We start from the raw sequence: 22,078 nt of genomic DNA, 5'->3' as shown, positions 1-22,078 counted from the left end.
TTTATTTTTTATTATAAACAACTCTAAATTCTTGAAATTAAGCAGGTTTAAAATTATTAAAAGGAAGGTAGTATTGGATTTAAACAGAATGTACTTAATAATCGGTGGTGAGATATTTTACAATAAGGTCCATCTATTGTTGAATGAGGTTTGGGCCTTAGATAAGGAGCAAAGCTTTAGATCCATTCAATGGCCCAATGATCTTGTCTAAGTATGTGAAGTTATTAATTTGTTTTTTTCTTGCAAAAAATTTAACCTTTGATCACTAGATCCAACGGTTGTATCAGATCAACAACGTTACTGACTTGGTAGTCTAAGTATGGGAAGACTTTCTGAGCAGATGCTCCCTGGAGCATAAGATTTTAGCTATGGGAAGAGATCAACCTGGATTTAGAATCTAGCCTTGATGCAAATAATAAAAGAAGAATCTGCAACTTGCCTGATTTCCTAAAGCATGCCAAGTTCTAACTTCAATTTACAACTTGCGACGACACCATGAAATGAAATTTTCTTGCTTCTTTAACAGTTGTTCCTCTTTAAAACAACAAATTTTTTTTATCTAGATGCCGTGATGTAAATTTCTGCAGCTGCCAGAGCTTGATATTTGTAATAAATATCACTTGCTCTGTAATGTAAAAATATGTTTGTTCTGGTGCAAACAAAAAGCAGCTCTAGATCAGGACATCAATCTTGTTAACAATTTTTTTTGTTTATTCAAATTTAATTTTGATTGGTCTCAGGATAAGCCAAATTGAAGTTTCTCAAGTTTGTTGAACGTCTAGAAGGTTTATGTGTTGTTATGAATAATATGCACATTATTTTATGGTTACGTTTCTGATGTTTTAACTTTAAGAAGATCTTATAGCCAAGAATTTTCATTTCTTTTGTCCTTTGCATTACCGATTGAATGCCAACTTTGCTGATTGTTGAAGAACTTGGACTGAGCATTAGAAGTGAAGAGTGAAACAATCTAGAGATCTAGTAATCGAAACTAAACAAATAAACAATCATACACAAATAATGTAAATAGTAAAGAGAAAGCACAAACATGATTTACCTTGGTTCATCTAAACGGGTTACATCAAGTTTAGTCAATATTATTGAAATATCTTCTCACTTCTCTCGTTATAATGAATGTATTTACCTATGATTTGCTATATCATTCATTCAAGAGAATAATAAGTTTATATACTAGATTTAATGAGAAAAATATTACTAGAATTTCTATTCCTAAGCCCAAACCCAATTAAGAATTTAATTTATTTAGATAAATCATATAGTGGCTTTTCACGGGATAGGCCCAAACCGCCTATAAGCCTAGGGGAGTTACCCCCTGCAACACCGCCTGCTCGACCCTCGAATGCGTTTGCCTCGCCCCTTAATGTTGAAGAGGTCGACAACTCCAACAAAGAGGATCAAGAATGTGCTAGGAAGATGATAATAGTGAGCTTGTGGTGTATACGGACTAATATTGGAAGGAAGCATAAGTTCCTTGCAAATTCCACCCAAGCAGGCATGTAGCCACATACAAACCTGTGGGTTCATTTGAACCCACTCAATTTATTAAAAAAAAAAAAAAAAAAAAAAAGAAGTTTTTATGTTTTATGAAATTTACAATTTTGACTCTACTTAAACTCATGTTGATCCTACAAAAATGAATTATTAATTAACATTTTTTTAACTTTTCTCTCTTTTTTATTTTCTTTTGTTTTCTCTCGTATTATCTTTTTCCTTTGATTGGATACACAAGAAAGACTACTCCTTTAGATTACAAGGTAAGATGATGCTTTTTTTTTTTTAATTCTTTTTTTAGCTTTTTTTAAATTGATGAAAGATCATAAATTATAGGTTTTTGTTGAGTTTAATAAATGGATTTGAAATTAGAAGATTAAATTCTTAGATTTTGATGTGGGTTTTGATTTAATCTTGTTTATATTGAGGTATAAGTTAATTAGTTTGTTTTAAGTTGGGTTTGATTAATTTTGGTTAGTTTTTGAGTTAATTTTGAATGGTTTAAAGAACTGATGACATCCTAAGTTATAAAAATTTGAGGATTTGGTTCAGTTTTGTTATATTAGTTAATTGCTTGATATTTAGAATTTGGATTCGATGAGTTTTCATAGGTTTATAAGTTGAATTTTATTGAGTTAGTATAAATTGTTTGGAAAGCCTAAGTTATAAGATTTGGGGCTTTGATTTATAGTTGATGTTTTAACCCCATTGACTAAAAATCTTAGCTACCTCGCTGCACCCAAGCCTTTTCTATCTTCTTCGAGGTCAACCTCAAGAGATTCTTCATCTACACTACCAAGCTATATAGGTTTTGATGTATTAATTGTTAAGAAATCCTTCAACGATTATGTTTGTACTCTTTAATGTAATTTTATGGATACAGTTAGATTTTAGTGTAAATTAAATTTCTATTTGAGCAAGGTCTACCCTATTGAAAGCTGAAGAGTAGTTCCCTTATGGAAATCTAACAAATACTTTCAAAAATTTGCCTCACATGTTAAATTTATCTTTTCTCTTTGATAATTATTGCAGCACATGGGCCTTGCAGGGTAAAAGCACATAACCAGTAATAAGAGTTCTGATTTGAGGACTTTTCTCAAAAAGAAAAGAAATTAAGCCCGCAGGACTACCCACATCTTAGCGGAAGTTTGCGGACCCTTTAATCAAAAGTTGAAGCTATCATCATAAATTTGATAGCAAAGTTTTTAAAAGTCAACGAGTCAAGTCTTTCTTGCACTATTCACAGAGATGGAAATGTTTTGTGAATTATTGGCGAAACAGTCAAAAGATTTACTGTTGCACAGCTAGACTTGCACTGCTTTTAACTCTGTTTTTTCTGCAAGGCTTTCCTACTCAATTTTTCCAAGTCAACTATTGTGTTTTAGGGGATGAACATTACTGAACAGATCGAGTAGAAGCTATCACAGAAATACAAAACACAACGAGTAATACAAAGATTTCTTAATAGTAATAGCGGATGGCTCGTGCAGCTTATCATATGTTCCTTGTTCTTTTTAATCTTTTACTTCTTAATCAACATTATTTTTTAACTCTGGTAACTACTTTATTCATAGGCACCAAATGATCACTGGCTTGCTTTGCTCCTCCACCTAAATTTCATTGTCAACTATGATTCATAGGCACTAATTTGTCCTCAACCCAAAACGTTAAGAAACTACATATTAGTTCAAATATAAATCAAGTTGTAACACCTGGGAAAGAAGTGTAGCATATAAGAATCTAGCACATAACCATCACTTAGTGGCTTAACAGTCAACTAAGACTCTTGGGTGTATTACTCAAAAAATCCTAGGTTCAATCTACTTGAGTTGCTAAGAAGGGTAGCTACTGAGGGGATTTATTCAGCTGTCAATTTCAGGGCCCCGAGGGATTAGTTGAGGTACGTGTGAGCTAGCCCGGACACCCTTAGTCACAAAAAAAAAAAAAAAAAAAAAAAAAAAAAAATCTAGCACAAATTCATATCTGATTATGTATTTCTCCAAGGAAGAAAAAACTTTTTAGGCTTTAGTAACTTTTGCCTTAATTAAACCACACAATTTTTCTCCAAATTTGTGGACCATTTAATAAGAATCTCTGTAGTTATTAACAATATGCACAACAATTTGGGTCCACTATGTTTCTTAGTAATTTTTTTTTTTCCTGGCTAGCCTTTGTCTAGACTCTAGACGTGTCAATAAGTCGCAGAAGACAACTTGATGAAGTTATACCTCTTTAACCAAATATTCTATTGAATTTACTTTCTGTTTATTCTTTGCTTCTATTACTAGTTTTCCAGGAAGCTTGAATTCATCTCGAGAATTAATTTTCAGGGAACTCATGAGTATATGAATCAGATATTAAAACTGTACAAAAACTTGAATTATCGTCTCTCAATTGTCTAAACTATGAGGCAAAGTTTCTATCAATCATTTGCATGTCCATTGACACAGAGAACCCATTAACATGTTATAATTGTTCTTCTCCTCTAAGAAAATTTCTTTGGTATTATGGTCTCCATTCGTGTTAAAGACATATCAAAAGTTGCAGCTAAAAATACAGCCATCATGTCCCTTTTCCTAGAACTTGAACTATTTCAGTTAGTCTTGCAAGTGATTTTTTATGTATATATAAAAATATTTGTGGCATTGACACCCTTCAAATTGACCGTTCAAAATTGTCTTAACAATTTGCCATCATTGTGTTCAGCTAATTCCTTTCTTCAATTAATTGCAGGCATATCAATCGCTGCAACTAGCATATTGATAGTTTTGGCCTTTTACTTTTGGAGAAAATCGTCACCACATAACGTCATGGTCTTCTACAAGAAGAAAACTAAGAATTACCAAAACATTGAGGCATTTTTGAGGAATCATGGATCCATTGTTCCTAAAAGATATAGTTATTCAGATATTAAGAAAATGACCAATTCGTTTAGACAAAAACTTGGCCAAGGAGGATATGGGGGTGTTTACAAAGGTAGGCTACCTGATGGTCACTATGTAGCGGTGAAGAATTTAATTGATTCCAAAGGTAATGGTGAAGAATTTATCAATGAGGTTGCTAGCATTAGTAGGACTTCCCATGTCAATATTGTCACTCTTTTAGGTTTCTGTTTTGAGGGCCGTACAAGAGCTCTAATCTACGAGTTTATGTCAAATGAATCTCTTGAGAAATTTGTAGATGAGAATAATCCATTGAAGGTTGATCATCAATTGAAGTGGAGAACATTGTACCAAATTGTGGTAGGCATAGCCCGAGGTTTAGAGTATTTACACCGCAGTTGTAACATATAAATTTTGCACTTTGACATAAAACCTCATAACATTCTCCTCAATGAAAATTTTTGTCCGAAAATCTCTGATTTTGGTCTTGCTAAAATTTGCCTCCAGAAAGAGAGTATTGTATCAATGACAGATGCACATGGGACAATTGGTTATATTGCTCCAGAAGTATTTCTAGAAACTTTAGAGTAGTCTCTTACAAATCAGATGTTTATAACTATGGAATGATGGTATAGAAATGACAGGAGGAAGACAAAATAATAATTTGGGAGTTGATAATACCAATGAATTATATTTTCCGCAATGGATTTACGAGCCTCTTGAAGTAGGTGAAGAACTTGGATGGCTAGGCATTTCAAATGAAGAAGATAAAGAATGTGTAAGGAAGATGATTATAGTGAGCTTGTGGTGCATACAGACCAATCCTTCAGACCGGCCAACAATGAGTAGAATAGTGGAGATGTTGGAAGGGAGCATCAATTCCTTGCAAATTCCACCCAAGCCTTTCCAATCTTCACCAGGATCAACCCCAAGAGATTCTTCAATTAACCTACTAAATTAAGTAGTTCCTGAAATGATTTATTACTCAACATGCATATCTTCATACTAAGAATCGTGACTTCAGATGTATTAGTAAATTTTCAAATTTTTATGTTGATTAAAACCTCTGCTTTTTAACTCTGTTATGGTCATAGGCACTAAATGATCACTGGCTTGGTTTGCTCCTCCACCTTCACCTCAACCCACAACGCTAAATAATCATTATTACTATATATTTCTGTTGGACTCTTCAATGCGATTTTTGTTTGTTTAATGAGAATTAATTCAGTTAAATGTATACTCTTCTATTACAAGTCTTCTTTCCAAGTCAATTGCTCAATTATCTAACCAAAGGACCAGGATCATCTCTGTTGGCTTTTTAGCTAAAGGTGTAAAGGAAAGAAGAAAGAGTCGAATGCAATGAAGTTGGCTTCAGAGTTCATCTGATTTTCATTAACTTAAACTGAAATGTATAAAAAAGTTTCACATCAACTGTTACACCACGCAAATCTAACTAAACAAAAAATATGAATTTTAAACTTTAAATGCAGCTACATTACTTGCTGCAGTTAACACAAAAACAGCTGACTTAAACAACAATATTTTCAGCTCCAATCACCTACTTCTTTCAGCTGCATTAAGTACTATTCCATTAAAATATCACTTGGCTTAACAATCTCCATCTGTAATAGTTTAATAAAAAACAACATATAATAGATATGTATTACAAGAGTTGAAATATAAATCAACAAGGTACACAAATATATGATATATAATTCAGAAGACTCAAAGTAAACTGCTGTTTCGGAGGATATACAACTGAGAAGAAACAATAACAGAAATGATATACCAAAAGAAGTAATTCAAATATTTCTTAATAGTAATAGTTGATGTTTGGTGGAGATGCTGTCATATCCGTTGCCAATTAGGGAATTTTTGAATGTCTCCTGTGACTATCCTTCTGTTCTTTATTATCTCTTGCCTTGGCTCAAGAAGAAGATGGAGTTAGCCCCAAATGTCTACCTTTTGAATGTGGAAACCTGGGAAGCATAGGCTTTCCCTTCTTCAGTAGAACGAATTCTTATTGCGGATTATGGAAGATAGATAAAGGTTTCAGTTGAATAAAGATTGGCCATGGTTCTATATTACAGGGATCTCTCAGACTAACATGGTCTCGCTCCAAGGATACGAAACAATGCCACCAAAACCTTTGGGCACTTGTGCCTTCAAAAATTTGAGCGTTCCTTTACATCTTTGAACCATTCAATCAAACCTTTTTCAGATGTCCCGGTAATAGAAGTGTTGCAAATTTCGTTCCGGACTGCAAAGACTCCAAACAGTTGATTGGCTACCAAAACGGCTCAAGTGATGATGAATTCCAAAGACTTAGTTCCCATTGTTCTGTGATTCAGCTCCTAGTGAACAAGACTCAAAACGGTGTCGACTTCCTTAATTTATATACTGGTTGGTTCCGTCTTCAACTGAATGTAAACAGAGCATGTCAAAAGTGTTATGAGACAGGTGGCCGATGTCAAATTAACAGCAAGGGCCAATCACCAATTTCAGCGTGCAAAAAGAACAGGTATAAAAAATAATATGTCCAATTTATTTTGTATTTATTGCAACAAAGATGGCTGTGTGTTGGCATATGAACACTTTTTGGTAATTGATGAAGATGTTACTAGAGAATAAAAAGGCAAGCGAGAAGAAAAAAAGAATTTAAGTTTTAGCCAAATTTTTATTTTAGGACTTTGTATTTGAGAATATTTGCTTTCCTTTACTTTGAGTTGTATTAGTAAAGAAGAACTGGTTTAAGATTTTATTTTGAGTTAAAATATGAGAATGAATTAAATTAGAGGAGTCTTATTTGTAATATGAATCCTAGTAGAAAAGAAATGTTATATTCTACTTATAAATAGAGAGGTTAGGACCAATTAAAGGTTATGAGAGGGAGAATAAGAGAAAGAGAGAATGTGATGACACAAGGGTTTTGATGTGAGGGTGCCATAGGGTAAATGACTTTAGGTATCGGGTAAAGACTAGGGGTATTAAACACCATAGGAACAAGATGTCCGCCTATGTAAAGGGTTGATTGTGTCCGCCTATGTAAAGGGTTGATGGTGTTGTACTAATAAAACACCATAGGGTGGAATTCCCTCCTAAGTACTAAATTGATGGTGTGATGCACTCATGTATTGTGTTATGAAAATCATTGTGGATCTCTCTCATCTGTGAATATAGACAAGTTATGCCAAATCACGTAAATATTATGTCTTTGTTTGGTTGATATTCTTCCCATATTATGCTGTTCTTTATTTTATTTTGTACTCCTCTGATTTTTAACATTATGGGAGAAAATTCACACATTATGCTTGTGAAAATTCATAGAAAATTCGGTTTAATCTCCTGTAAAATTCAGAATAAGAAACACAACATATTTGCAATTTCATATCTCATCTAGCCAAGAAAAGTAACAGCTCTATATGGGCACGTAAGTTTTAGTAGTAACGTATACATCTTTCTTTATATCTTCTGTTGCAGGTCGAGATGGACAACATGGAAAATTAGGACTGAATCTGGTCCTATGACTCGGTAGTGTATCTCCTTAATCAAATTCTTATTGATATTTTCTGCTTATCATTACAAAATTATAATCTTCTTCTTCTCCATTCTCTCCCTCTCTATCTCATTTTATAATATAATCTCATTGTTCATATATTATGTATATATTGATAGTGAGATGAAGTATAAAAGCTACTCAATAACCTTATTAAAGTTGAACCCTTGGTGTTAATTAATCGTTGGCTAAGAAACTACAAAGGCTTCACTGTGTTTGGTTCTCTGTTTCATTCTTCTATTTTTCTACAGAGTTTCAGATTATAAGTTGCACTTTCATTCTTGTGTGCTTTGTTAACTTAACCAGAAGCTTCGCAACAGTTTCTCATAAGTTAGATGTTTATAGCTATGGATAACGGTTTCGGAAATGGTTGGGGGTAGAAAAAATATCAATGTTGAAGTTGATCATACCAATGAAATATATTTACCACATTAGATTTACCAGCGTCTTAAAGTAGATAAAGAATTTGAGCTCCAAGGCATTGCAAATGAAGAGGATAAAGAATTTGAGAGAAAGATGATAACAGTGAGCTTGTAATGCATCCAAAGTAATTCCTTAGACACAGTGAGTAGAGTGGTGGGCATGTTGGAAGGGAGTCTCGGTTCTTTGGAAATCCCACCAAAGCCGTTCCTATCTTCTCCAACATCACGGCCAGCAGATTCTTCAACACTACTACAGTGCCAATCCTATAATGTATTAATTAAAATGTATATTTCTCACTAAAAGTATCAAAATTGTTTCAGATTTCGTAAGAAATTCCAACAAGTTACATGAATTAAGGGAGGGAACGCATATTAAACCAAATTGGATTATCTAATATTTAATTTTCTAGGTGTTCCGTAAGAGATTACGACTAAACAATCTTATCTGACCGTAGACTTATCCAATTTTTTTAACCTCTGTCTACAGATACAGACGACACAAATCTTTCCGTACTTGTGGTAGCATATCTGAGGGCAACATGTTCCAGCTTCAAGAAAACAATACCTTTCTGCCGAAACCTTGGAACAATTGTGAACGAAATAGAGAAGCAACAGGAACAAAATAATAATAGTTAAACAAAACAAACAGTAAACAAAGAATGTAATACGCGCGATTTACCCTGGTTCACCCAATGTAGGCTACGTCCAGCTAAGTCAATATTATTGCAATATGCCTCACCTCTCTCGTTTACAATGAATGAATTGTTCTCACACACATAACAAGAGAAAAGAATGTTTATATACTAGGTTTAAGTGATTAAACCTAGTTTTACAAGAATTCCTATTCCTAAGCCCAACCCAAAAAGGAATTAATAACTTAAAAAAGGAATCCTACAGCGGTTATACATGGAAAAGCCTAAAACCGCCCGCTCACCGGGGAGCGGGGCACCCGCCCGCTGATCGGGCAGCGGGACCCCCGAGTGCGTCTCCGTTACCCATTAATGCTGAAGTAGTTGACAACTCCAACAAATTGTGCCTTCAGGAATTTGCTCCTCCTAGAATTCCAAGAATAATGGAATCATCTGGATTAGAACTTTAGTTTATTGTTCAGTAATAGCCTTACATATAATTATTCTAAAATATGAAATCAAATAAACCTAGAAACTTTCACAATTATAATTCTCCCCGCTTTCTGTCTTCCATTTTGTGTTGATATCAATGGTGACACAATTTTTTTACTGCTACTTAGTACCCATTATAAGTCCAATTTAATCTTAATGTTCATGTAATTGTTTAAATTTAGGTTTTGAACAGAAGAATAAAAGCTAGTCTATGAGACTATAACCTTGTTAAAATTGAACCCCGCATGGAGAATCAAATCTTTAGCTAAGAAATTACGTTGCTCTATTTTGTTCCTCTGTTTTTTCTGCTAATTTTCAGATTATCTGTTAAACAAAAGCTGAAATTTCAGCCAACATATAATCTTTATCTTGGATACATGTTGGCCGTAATTTCAGCCAAGGATTGTACACAAAATTCGCAAAGTAAAGAGAGTGAATGTGCTGTGCTAAACTGTATTGCTACAATATGTTGATGGTCACGGGAGGAGTCAGAAATTTTTTTGGTTGGCCCAATTAATTTTCAACAAACGAAGGGATTAGAGTAGAAAAATAAATTTAGAAAGTTATATAAAGGGAGTTAAAAGTTAACTTCAACAAATAAGGGGGCCCAAAGGTAAAAATGAATATTTAGATGTGAAAAAGACAAAAAGTATATCTTAATACAAAATTTAATTTTTTTTTTTTTTTTTGTGGAACCTGGGCCTCGCTAGGCCAGCATATAGCTCTGCCCTTGTTAATGGTCATTCTTTCAGAAAACATGAACACTAAATGAGAATGTACTAAAAATTGCAATAAATGTCAATTTTGTTGCGGGAAATGGAGTGAGGATGGGAAGGCTTCCATGCCTTGACCCTGCCTCGTTGCCATCCCTAAAAGTAAAGAAAGAAAATACAGAACACGTCATTTTTATTGAGTAACAAGAAGAAAGGCAAGAAACATAAGTAGGTGAAAAGCATCCCGTTGACACTTGGGACCAACGTTCTAAATAAGTCCCACACTTATTATACATATAAGACATTCTATTAAATAACATTTGGATCCCATGTTTCATGTTTAGGTTGATATTAAGCTTATCTACTACATTGTACTTTAACTTTTTGAGCTAGGATGAACAACATGCACCCATCCATAATTTGTCGTAAAACTAATTTGGTATTCAAAAAGTTTGAAAATGACAACACCAATTTTTCGTCTGATTCTGTTAATGAATTCTGTCTGCTGAAGGATAGTCTGATAATTTCTTAATCAGCTAAAAAACCACTTATCCCTATTCACTAACCTAATCCTTCTCCCCTTTCCTCCTTTTTCAACTATAATCCCCATTCCCCAAAAGTTAAAAAGTTCTCAAATTTTAGGCAAATTCATATCTATTTAAATTTTAAACAAAAGACAAACACAATCTGCGTTTTCCTCGTAACCTTATGACAATCACAAAATGCAAAGAAAAACATAGGAGAACAATTAAAAGGAAGGCAGATAGCAATAGTGCATTAACAGTTTAACACAATAAATGCAGAGTAGTAAGGCAAAGCTTGTAAAATCATATGAAGTGCTCACTCTTCACTCTATATTTACTACATGAAATTTCCATTTTAACAGACTCTAATAGTTGGTTGCTGGGCAGACTGGGAGCTAGATGCGGCAAAAGGTTGAACAGTTGGTGGGCGACGATGAAGCAGCAAGGTCGAAGTGATGGGGAAGCTGCCGGCGACCAGAAAAAAACACCACAACAGCAACACAAACACTTCTAAACAGCAACCCACTGATCAAACACCAAAAAACCAACAAAACGCAAAAGAAAAGGCAGCAAAACGCGACTATCTCGCGGCGGCAGATGCAGGTCACGAGCGGCAAACGAGGACTGGGGAGGGCTAGTGGAGGGATGGGTTTTGAAGAGGAGGGATGGGGATTCAGATGGGAGTGAGGGCGGCATCCATCGGCGTCTGAATCCGGCTCGTTCTGGCTTGATCCGGCGGCCGCTAGGGTGAAGGCGGGTCACGGGAAAGAGGAAATTGCAGCCAAAAATGGGTCAAATCCGGTTGGGGATGGAGGAGGATGGTGATGGGAGGTGAGATAAACTGAAAAGGTGAAGGAAAAGGAAAAGAAAGCCGGCAAGAATGCCGGCGGCGGCGGCTTTGAAGAAGAAATAAACATCAAAGAAAAGTGGGTAAGTGGGTGTTTGTCATTTCCAAACTTTTTGGGCACAAATTTTCTTTACGACAAACTATGAGTGGGTGCTTGTCGTTCGGCCGCTAACAATACAAAAAGGGATTCCTTTGCTAGTTACTTTTTATGAAATGTGGGTTTGATTAATAGTGGATGAATAACCGAAGGAAAAAGAGTTTTTCAAGTCTTCCCCCTGCAATTTCCAAGTCAACTGGCGTGTTTTACTTTTGAAGGAGAAGCAACTCTGCTTCTATATTGAGACGAATTACGAAGAAACGTTAGGAGATAGAGAAGTTTGGAAGAATGGCTCGTTTGTGTTGTGTTGTGTTGTTTGTTGTTTGTTGTCTTTCATCTTTTCCGCAACTGATGAATTGCCAAGTTCTATATTTCAATCATGTTCACTTATTCCCTTCCATATGAATAAGACACAATAGAGTGTTGAATTTTTCAATTTGTCTGCTTATGATTTCACCCTGGAAGTAGATGTGACAAAAGAATGTCGTGATTGTTATAAGGCGGACGGGCAATGCCAAACTGATAGCAACGGAAAGTTAATTGTTTAGTGACAGGTATTATAGTGAAGTACTGGGACTCATTCCTGGGTACTACTTGTCTTACTTTCCATGTTTTACTTATTGGTTTGTTGTTCTAAGTTTACTAGCATTTTTCATGGATTGATGTGAACTGCGTTTAGTTTAGTTTAAGTCTAGTGAATTTTGACTGATTCCTTTCTGGGTTTAGAGAAAGTAGCTTAGTTTGCCCCACTTCGATCTATCATCTATATCAAACAAGAAACAAGATTGTGATTGACAGTTCATAGAAAGGATAAAAACAGAAAACAAATGTTAATCACACATATTTCATATTTCTTATTCTGCATGTGTCATTAGACTTATAAGAGTTCAAGAGAGTTCAGATGAAGGAAGGAAACCATCATGCTGATATCATCTTCTTTCATAACTTTAATGACTTGTTTTCTGTCACTTACACAAAATCTAAGTATGAGGATGTGAATTGGAGTAAAACTGCCTGTAAATATTTAGTTGCTGCACCTGTTGAATTGGAGGATGTGAAGTTTTTGAAGCATGAATTTATACTGAAATGGATTAAGACACAGTTGGATACTGTCAATATAATAGAGTCCTATGATCTGAGTCCAGCTAACTCACAATTCTTTGAAAACTAATTCTAGGTCTAGGTGCAAAGTAGTCCTTTCGAATTTCTAAGGTACTTGATAGAATTAGAAGGATACGTAAAAGATTAGCATGGTCCTGCATAAGCTTAGTATGACATGCATGTTTCCGCCTGTTTATAGAACTCCTGTAGAGCAAGTAGCTACTCATAAAAGCAGAACACTAACCGATTCTAAGTTAACAGATAACTTGAGATTGAACCTTACCAGTTTCTGTATTGTTGATCAGTAAAACCACCGTGTTCAACAGGATTCTGTGGTGTGATTGTATTGCTTGCTGTTGCAAAAACATGTTTGTCTATTCTGTATGAATTATTTGTTCAGCCTTGATGTTCAACTCCGAGGTACTAAATCCTGTGTCTCTCATCAGATTTCCTTGTGAATACATTTTTTCTCTGCCCCGCTACCTACTTTAACTGCAAAGACTTTTCAAAGAAACAAGTTTGTCCTCAATTAATAGTCTTATCACAATGATAACTTGAATTTAAATCCTCTGCTTTATGAGACATAGTTAGAGAAGATAACCTCTTTCAAATCAGATAAAGATTCTTGAAATGTCAATAGATTTCCTTTTGCTTACATTTGCTGCCCCATTGCCTACTTCACCTGAAAGACTTTTCTTTATCACAATGAAAACCACCTCTTGAATTTAGAGATTACAATGGCCCAATTTGCACATCACTTTCTTTGTAGAATTTGTTCCTTTCTTGCCTCGATTATCAGGAAGAAATTAACCCAAAATGCCACCTTATCTGTTTATATTTTTCTCATAGATGCCAAACCCGTTTTCTCTTTTCACCCCGTTTTCTGAACTTTTGTCACAGGCCCGCCAAGAGCTTCGCTTCTCCAAAGTTTGTGGACCATTCAGCAAAGTTTCTCTTTTGTTCTTAGTGAACTTGTGGTGCATAAAAACTAATCCTTCAGACCAGCCAACAATGAGTAGAGTAGTGGAGATGTTGGAAGGGAGCATCAATTCCTTGCAAATTCCACCCAAGCCTTACCTATCTTCACCGGGATCAGCCCCAAGAGATTCTCCAATTAACCTACTAAGTTAAGTAGTTCCTGAAATGATGTATTAATCAATATGCATATCTTCATACTAAGAACCGTGACTTCAGATATATTAATACATTTTCAAATTTCTCTGTTGATTAAAACCTTTGCTTTTTGACTCTGTTTTGGTAACTGCTTTAGTCATAGGCGCTAAATGATCACTGGCTTGTTTTGCTCCTTCACCTACACCTCAACCCAAAACGCTAAGAAAACTACATATTAGTTCATATATAAATCAGCTCTAGATCAGCAGGTCAATCTTGTTAACAAATTCCATAATGATTGATATTATGTATTTCTCCAAAGAAGAAAACAACTTTTAGTCTTTTTCTTGCTTTAGTAACTTTGGCCTTAATTAAAATTTGTTGACCATTTAATAAGAATCTTTGTAGTTATTAACTATCTGCACAACAATTTGGGTCCACTATGTTTCTTAGTAAAGAATTGTTTTTCCTAATCAGCGAAGACTTTATCCTTTTCCAGGCTAGCCTTTGTCTAGACGTGTCAACTTATCATGTGTTCTTTCTTCTTTCTCATATTTTACTTCTTTGCTTGGCTCAAGAAGAAAAGAGGTTGAATCTTAGATGTCCAAGTTTCCATTGTGGTTTCCTGGGTGATGTTGGATTCCCCTTCTCCAATCAAACACATCCGGAGTGTGGGTTGCTGATTATAGATAACTGCACTGAAGATGTTCAGAAGATTCAGTTGGGGAAGGGTGGGCCATGGTTTAATATCAGTGACATCTCTGCAGATTATGTGGTTAATCTTGAAGAAGGAGATGTAAAAGAACAACTGAAGAATTGTAGCCTCAAATCCTTAAAAACCTTTAATTCTTCCCATCTCTCCTTTTCTCTCTTTTAATGTGCCCTACAATCAATCAGCGTTCCAATGCCCAAGCGGTTACAGGCTCCCTGAAAATTTCGCTTCTGCTTGCGATAATTCCCAACACTCCTATATCTTCTACAGTAAGCCAAGTGATCATTTTCCAAGCCCTCCTTCTCATTGTTCACCTGTTAACTACCGAGTGAATAAGACTCGGAAAAGTGTTGAATATTCTGATTTGTTTACGGGTTTGTTCAATTTGAAAGTGAATGTAACGGATGAATGTTATGACTGTTTTTTAGCGGGAGGGCAATGTCAAACTGATAGCAAGGGAAACTTTAGATGTTCTGTGACAGGAAGAACAGACTCCAATATATCTTACACTCAAAGAACACCCATCACAAATCACGGTGAAGTGCTAGATTTTGTCTTGGTTAAAGACACGCCTTGCTTTCCATGTTTTACCTATTGTTTTTTCTCTATCTTATTAGTAGCTTTACATAGATCTATATAACTTGCGTTAATTCTAATTCCATAACAAACAAATTTATAATGACTTTTGTTACATTCATAATCTTGAGAAGAACTTGGATAATGATAAGTTGATCAAATCACTCTAGTTTTTGTTGTTTCAACTAAAACCATTTATTTGTAACTTCTTGCAGGAGATGGGAAAATGAAATCAGGAATGAAGCTAGGCATCGGACTTGGTAAGATACCCCTTTCACCAAATATCTTTGTAACTATCTTTTCTGCTTATTCTTTTCTTTTAGTTTTCCGGAAATCCTGAAATCATCTAGACAATTGATTTTAAGAGGCATTCACCTTATTCAACTCAATAGTTTAGAATTTATCTGAAGCAGTTGTTGAAAACAAAACAGAGGATCCTTCTAATAACCATTCAAAATTGTCTAAACAATTTTCCATCTTTATCTTCTGATGTCTCCTTTCAAAATAGTATTATGGTCTCTATTCATGTTAAAGACTTGTCAAAAGTTGCAGCAAAAATATAGCCATCAAGTCCCTTTTCCCAGAACTTGAACAATTTCAGTTAGTCTTGCATGAGTGTATATATTTGTGGCATTGATGCGCTTCAAATTAACGATTCAAAATTGTCTTAACAATTTGCCATCATTGTGTCTTATTGATTCCTTTCTTCAATTAATTGCAGCCGTATCAACCACTGCAACTAGTATAATGATATTTCTGGCCTTTTGCATCTGGAGAAAATCGTCACCACATAATGCCATGGTCTTCTGCATGAAGGAAATTAAGAATTACCAAAACATTGAGGCATTTTTAAGGAATCATGGATCCCTTTCTCCTAAAAGATGTAGTTATTCAGATATGAAGAAAATGACCAATTCATTCAGACACAAACTTGACCAAGGAGGATATGGATGTGTTTAGAAAGGTGGGCTACTTGACGGTCGCTATGTAGCATTGAAGAACTTGATTGATTCCAAAGGTAATGGTGAAGAATTTATCAATGAGGTTGCTAACACTAGTAGGACTTCCCATGTCAATATTGTCACTCTTTTAGGTTTTTGTTTTGAGGGTCGTACAAGAGGTCTTATCTACGAGTATGTGTCTAATAGATCTCTTGAGAAGTTCATATACGAAAAAGATCAATCCCAGACAAATAATTCACTGAAGTGGGAAACATTATACCATATTGCAATAGGCATAGCTCGAGGATTAAAATACTTGCATCGTGGTTGTAGCACACAAATTTTACACTTTGACATAAAGCCTCATAATATTATCTTAGATGAAGATTTTTGTCCGAAGATCTCTGATTTTGGTCTCGCTAAAATTTGCCCCAAGAAAGAGAGTATTGTGTCAATGGCAGGTGCACGAGGGACAATTGGTTATATTGCTCTAGAAGTATTTTCTAGAAACTTTGGAGTAGTATCTCATAAGTCAGATGTTTATAGCTATGGAATGATGGTTATAGAAATGACAAGAGGAAGACAAAATGACAATGTTGAAGTTGATAATAATAGTGAAATATATTTTTAGCAATGGATTTACGAGCATCTTGAAGTACGTGAAGAACTTGGACTGCAAGGCATTTCAAATAAAGAAGATAAAGAATGTGTAAGGAAGATGATTACAGTGAGCCTGTGGTGCATACAGACTAATCCCTCAAACCGGCCAACAATGAGTAGAGTAGTGGAGATGTTGGAAGGGAGCATCAATTCCTTGCAAATTCCACCCAAGCCTTTCTTATCTTCATTGGGATCAGTCCCAAGAGATTCTTCAATTAGCCTACTAAGTTAAGTAGTTCCTAAAATGATGTATTAATCAACATGCATATATTCAAACTGAGAACCGTGATTTCAGATGTATTGGTACATTTTCAAATTTATATATTATTAATACCTTTGCTTTTTAACTCTGTTCCGGTAACCACTTTATTCATAAGCACTAAATGATCATTGGCTTGCTTTGCTTCTCCACCTACACCTCAACCCAAAACGCTAATTAAGAAAACTACATATTAGTTCAAATATAAGTTAGCTCTAGATCAGCATACCAATCTTGTTAACAAATTTCTGATTCCATAATGATTGAAACTAGTAATGATTTTAGACTTGAGTGTCAATCAAATATTTACTATGAGCATGATGTAACTTACCGAAAGTTATCATGGTCAATTAGATGTCATAGTTTTTAAAGAGTCAATGAGTCGAGTCTTCCCAGTGATAAAGTGGCTGGATAGAACTCAAGCTCAAAAGCCAGCTCAAGGGAGGAGAGAGTGTAACCACTTATATATAGCATAGTGTCTACTATTGGGGCGATGTGAGACAAATTTAACTTCTAACCTCCATCACGTTCATGTTGGGGCTATGTGGGACAAATTCAACTTCTAACACAAAGAGGGAGGGTCCAAACCTATCATCGCCCAGGGAGAGGAGAGAAACAAACGTGGCTCTAGTATGATCATAAAGTGGCCTTGGATAGAACTCACTCCTAAAAGCTAACTCAAGGGAGGAGAGAACCCAATTACTTATATACACTATAACAACCCACTATTGAAGCGATGTGTGACAAATTTAACTTGTAACATACAGTACTATCCATTGGGAGATAAGTTGGAAATATTGGCAGAATAGTCTAAAGATTGCCTATTGGGCTGCTTTTAAGTCTGTTTATGCAAGACTTTCCTACACAATTTCTAAGTCAACTGACGTGTTTCAAAGGATAAGGAATGCAATTTCTTTGCTTATTATAGTAAGAAATAATAGAGAATAATATGATAAAAAAGATTCACACAAAAGACTACTTTATTAACAGTATTATTAGTTGAGAGTTGTATAGCATGTTACGTTCAGACGCCAATTTAAGCAAATAAAGCTAATAGAACTTAAAATAGAGTAAGGAAGAAAGAAGAAATAGACATCAAATTTACGTGTTTTGATCATCACAGAGACAATCTACTCGCCGAGTAGGCAAAAGAAAACAAAGTTCACTATGAATGAAAGAATTATTACAACCTCACTAGCTCTCAAGAGAAAGAAAAAACCCCAGAAAAATTGAATCAAACCCAGATGTCAACCTTTTGAATGTGGACTTGTGGGAAGCATAGGCTTTCCCTTCTTCAATGGAACGTATTCTGAGTGTGGATTCTGGAAGGTAGATAAATGCGATAAACAAGTTCCGAGGATTAAGCTAGATAAAGATTGGCCATGGGTTTATGTTATAGCCATCTTTCAGACTAACACAGTCACGCTTCAAGAAAACAATACATTTGCATCAAATCTTTTGAAAATTTATGCCTTCAGAAATTTGAGCCTTCCAAGGTCTCCTTTTATCTCTGTTGAACCATACAATCAAACCTTATTTAGATGTCCCAGGGATAGAATTCCTTCAAATTTCGTGTCGGACTGCAGAGAATCTAAACACTTCAATGTTGGCTATCAAAACGATTCAAGTAACAATGAATTCCAAAGGCTTAATCCTGATTGTTCTGTGATTCAGCTCCCAGTGAAGAAGTCTCAAAAGCGTGTCGACTTCCTTAATTTATATACTATTAAAGATCAACCCCAGCCCATTACAGAATCCAACCAATATTTTGATTTCAGCCCAAAGAAAATAAAAGCCCAAACCATTTTATCTTAATCCAAAACAATAGAAGCTTCTCAACAAACGTGGAAGAAAGATATTTTTTAGAAAATTATAAAAGGATATAGAAAAGAGATTTTTTAAGAGAAGTGTGTAGAATGTGATAATAATGTGTGGTTAGAATTATTTCTTAATTTTATATTTATGTGGTGTAGATTGCATGGTGAGGACTATAAATACCCTTCCTTGCATTTGGGTTAGGCATCCTCCAAAAATTAAGTTTTTGTATTCTTAGTTTGAGTGTGGTGTCTTGAGTGTGAGTTGTGAGCTTTCTTTTGAGTGTTTATATTTCTCTTCAAATTGTGAGTGGTTTTGAAAAGTGTTGTAGTATCTTTTATTGTGGGTATAATACAAGTAATTTGTTTCCTTGTTTGGGTCCAACATTAGTAAGTTTAGAGTTGTGTACTCTAAATTTTTCTGAACATATACTGGTTGGTTCTGTCTTCAACTGAATGTAACCAGAGAATGTCTCAAGTATTTTCAGAGAGGACGCCAGTGTCAAATTGACCACCAGGGAAATCTTCGGTGTTCAAAAGAAGGTATAATATAAATAATTACATTATACTTTTGAAAATTAGTAGATAATTTAGTTTCGTTTCCACTAAAATTCAGAATAACAAAAGCATATTAATTGCAATAGCATATTTGTAATTCCATATCTCATCTAGCCAAGAAAAGTAACAGCTCCAGATCTGCACATGTGTTGACTTGTATCTTCTGTTGCAGGCCGAGATGGAGAAGATGGAAAATTTAACTGAAGCTAGGCCTGGGACTCGGTAATGTATCTGTTTAATCAAGTTCTTATTTGTATTCTTTACTCATTAATTCAAAATTATAACCTTCTTTTTCTCTGTCTCCTTTTATAATATAATACAATGTTATTGTTTATGTAATTGTGTAAATATTGATTGAGAGATGAAGAATAAAAGCTACTAGACAACCTTGTAAAAGTTGAACCCTTGTGGTGAATTAATCTTCAGCTAAGAACCTACAAAAACAGTTTGGTTCTCTGTTTCATTCCTCTGTTTTCTGAAGAGTTTCAGATAATATGTAACTTAAAAGTATACAACTTCTACAAATAGCTCATAATGCTACATCTCTTTCGAAACCTGAACTTTTTACCATGACTTTTGCTTGTTGCATACCTTGATCCGTTACTGCTCAAATAGCATTTCCTACTGCTGTTTGAGCAGCAAAGGGCATCCCTTTTCTTGTACCCCTGAATCCACAAGTCCTGGCAGAGGACCAAGAAATCTCCTGCTCTCGTACATTTGTAATAGTCATAATGGTGTTGTTAAAACTTGCTTGAACATGAATAACGTCTTTTGGTATTCGACGTGCATTTTTACGTGAACCAATCCATCTAGTCCTGTGGTGAAACACTTTTTGGTATAGAATTTGCCATGTTATACCATTTCATAAATATAAGCCAGATATATGGATACATCCATTTCATGTCAAAATAGATCTTTTATTTTGATTTGTTCATCAGTTCCTTTAAAGAGTCCCTTTTCAAAAGATTATCCTTGTCTTTGTTAATGTCTAGATTGGAACAAATTACTATAATGCTTCTTTCATCTTTGTTTGCTTATGTAATATTTTTTTCTGCACAATTTCAGATGATATGATCTTCGTCTTTTCACCTTCACAAAATAGATATAAAAAATTTATATCAGGTCCTTTCTCCTAGATTAATTTTATCTTGTATGAGAGTCTTTAAAAATCTATTTCTTCATGAATGACCCTTCTAACCATACAAAATTTTCTTCTACCATTTGCAATCCTCATGTTCTGATGATTCCTTTTCTTCAATTAATTGTAGTTGTATTAGCGACTAGAACTGGTATATTGATAATACTAGCCTTTTGCTCCTAGTAAAAATCATCTGCACGTAATTCCATGATCTTCTGGAAGAAGAAAACACAGGACTACCAAAACATTGCGGCCTTTTTAAGGAACCATGGATCCCTTGCCCTTAAAAGATATAGTTTCTAAGATATTAAGATAATTGCCAATTCATTCATGCATAAACTAGGCCAAGGAGCGTATGGAGGTGTTTATAAAGGTAGGCTATTTCATGGTCGTTGTGTGGCAATGAAGGTCTTTACTGGGTCCAAAGGTAATGGTCAAGAATTTATCAATGAGGTTGCTAGCATTAGTAAGACTTCCTATGTCAACATTGTCACTCTTTTAGGTTTTTGTTTTGGCGGTCATAGAAAAGCTCTCATCTATGAGTATATGTCCAATGGATCTCTTGAGAAGTTCATACATGAAAATAATCTATCCCAAACAAATCAATTAAAGTGGGTAACATTATACGAAATTGCAATAGGCATAGCTTGAGGGTTACAGTACTTGCACTGTGGTTGTAGCACCTGAATTTTGCACTTTGACATAAAGCCACATAATATTCTATTTGATGAAGACTTTTGTCCAAAGATTTTTGATTTTGGTCTTGCAAAAATTTTCCCTAAGAAAGATAGTGTTGTATCGATGACAGATGCACAAAGGACTATTGGTTATATTGCTCTAGAAGTATTTTACAGAAGCTTTGGAGTAGTCTCTTACAAATTAGATTTTTATAGCTATGGAATGATGGTTTTAGAAATGGTTGGAGGAAGAAGGAATACTGATGTTGAAGTTGATTGCACTAGTGAAATATATTTACCTCATTGGATTTACCAACATCTTGAAGTAGACAAAGAATTTGAGCTACAAGGCATTTCAAATGAAGAGGATAAAGAATGTGCAAGGAAGATGATAATTGTTAGTTTGTGGTGCATACAGACTAACCTCTTTGATAGGCCACCAATGAGTAGAGCGGTGGACATGTTAGAAGGAAGCCTTGGTTCCTTGCAAATCCCACCGAAGCCTTTTCTATCTTCTCCAAATCTCAGGTAGATTCTTCAGCACATTTGTGAGACCAATATTGTAATCCAATAGCATACCGAAATGCACATCTTCCCACAAGCAGAAATGATTCCGTATTTATACTTTTCAGGCTATTCATTGATGATTTTTGCAAATATAATAAGAATATTTAGGTGTCAATTGAAGTTATTCTTGAAAGATTTGTTGTTGATATTTGATGATTGCCCCAACTAGCAATTTCAACAATCTATTCATAAGTTAAGCTGCAGTTAAATTCATGTCAAATTTATCTTATTTCTTTTCTATTTACTATTTTATTGAAACATATAGGGCTACAGAGCAATGAGATATAC

General features: G+C 34.8%; 3 pseudogenes; all 3 read left to right on the top strand.

Annotated features, from left to right (window-relative positions):
• Nucleotides 1-4,322: 4,322 nt before the first annotated feature.
• Nucleotides 4,323-5,355, top strand: LOC116105902 (annotated as a pseudogene).
• Nucleotides 5,356-12,575: 7,220 nt separating this feature from the next.
• LOC116105900 lies at nucleotides 12,576-17,009 on the top strand (annotated as a pseudogene).
• Nucleotides 17,010-20,753: 3,744 nt separating this feature from the next.
• On the top strand, nucleotides 20,754-21,755 carry LOC116105899 (annotated as a pseudogene).
• Nucleotides 21,756-22,078: the final 323 nt, after the last annotated feature.

The sequence above is a fragment of the Pistacia vera genome, unplaced genomic scaffold, assembly GCF_008641045.1.
Source record: "Pistacia vera cultivar Batoury unplaced genomic scaffold, PisVer_v2 Contig507, whole genome shotgun sequence".
Lineage (NCBI taxonomy): Eukaryota > Viridiplantae > Streptophyta > Magnoliopsida > Sapindales > Anacardiaceae > Pistacia > Pistacia vera.
This window is presented reverse-complemented; position numbering and strand designations above follow the sequence as displayed.